The 1,460-nt window shown below is 53.6% G+C and overlaps 1 protein-coding gene across 1 annotated transcript in view; it reads left to right on the forward strand.

Moving 5' to 3' along the window:
- The window catches only part of TXN2 (thioredoxin 2), a 38,082-nt gene that overhangs the window by 5,114 nt on the left and 31,508 nt on the right, over positions 1 to 1,460 (forward strand). The gene's annotated exons all lie outside the window — the stretch shown is intronic.

A 1,460-nucleotide genomic window follows, 5' to 3' on the forward strand; every position in this document is an offset into this window, starting at 1 on the left:
GGGGTGGGCGAGGGCTTAGTTGTAAGACGTTTGAGTGGTAAGGGCATGAACCGTGCCACCTGTGGGAAAGACCGTTCCAGGCAGGAACACGAAATGCAGAGGCCTGAGGCCGAGGGAGTCCAATCAGCTCCCAGAATGGGGTTCTGTGTGCCCAACAGCAGAGATGCCAGGGGAAGAGTAGCAGGGGTGAGTGGGTGTGGGAAGTCGCTTGGACCTTGCAGAAAGGGAGAAACTCTTTGTGGCCAAGTGGCCTGAATAAAGGGCCAAGAAGGGCAAGGACAGGCCCTGGGAAAGCAGACTGCGGCCACAGGGGAAGGGGTCCCTGCATAGTATTACAGCAGAGTCCAGGGCATGCCCTGCTGACCTGCGGGCCACATCTGCCTCCCGGGCACGTCTGGACTGGCCGTGCACCGGTATTTAAAACTCAGATTTCACATGAAGCCCAGCTTTCTGGTTCGCTGGGAACACCTGATCTGGCCAGAGTTGTTGTTGTGTTTACCATCGAGTCGGATCTGACTCATAGCGAGCCCTCTTTGGGTTTCCAAGGCAGTATCACTATGGAAGTAGATGGCCCAACCTTCCTTCCAAGGAGTGGAACCCACCAGCCTTCTGGTTAGCAGTCAGATGCCTTAGGCACTACACCACCAGAGGGAGTGTTGCAAATCCTCAGTGGCCAAAGAAAGCTGGGTAGGTGTTAAGAGCTGGGACTGTCACAGGCCACAGAAAGTGATACAAGGGGAATTACAAGCTCATGTAACCAAAAGGTCTCCAAGGATGTTTGCTTCACACACAGCTGGATCCAAAGGCTCAGGCAGCATCCGCAGGAATCTATCTGTTGGCTCTTCTCTGGGTCAGCTTTGGTCTCAGGCGCTTCCCAGCTGGTGCAGACACAAGCCCCTTCAGTGTGGCCTTCCCACCTCCCAGCTGAGCAAGTCCTGCTGCGAGAGAGCTTGGAAGTCCAGGCAGAACCATCAGTAGACCAGCTGTTTTGGTTACCTAGTGCCACTCAGAAAAGAATATACCACAAATGGAATGGCTTAAACAGGAATTTATTCTTACAAGTTAGAGGCTTTAAGTCCAAGTTCAAAGTGCCAAGCTCTAGGGGCTGGGTGAAAGCCCTCAGCCTTGGGCTTCAGCTCTGCCTCCTGCTCCCAGCCCACTGAAGCTAGAGGCGTCTTTTCACTCAGGCATTTACTCGCTGCTGAGGCTAACAAGCCCAAGGTCGACAAATAAAATGGCACAGTCCCAATGTTACCAAACCACACGGCAGGCCATTAATTCAAGTCCATTGTAAGTCCCAGGGTCGGCAGAGCATGGCAGGCTGCTGAACAACAACATGGCTACTACACGCAGGGTCCAAGCGTGCCATGAGCTAGAGACTATGCCCAAAGCTTCTCCTTATACACAGGAAGCAGCCCACATCCCAAAGGCAGCTACTCAGCTGCTTGTGGTAGATCCCT

The sequence above is a fragment of the Orycteropus afer genome, unplaced genomic scaffold (assembly GCF_000298275.1).
Source record: "Orycteropus afer afer isolate SDZICR_OR568_19922 unplaced genomic scaffold, OryAfe1.0 scaffold00421, whole genome shotgun sequence".
NCBI lineage: Eukaryota > Metazoa > Chordata > Mammalia > Tubulidentata > Orycteropodidae > Orycteropus > Orycteropus afer.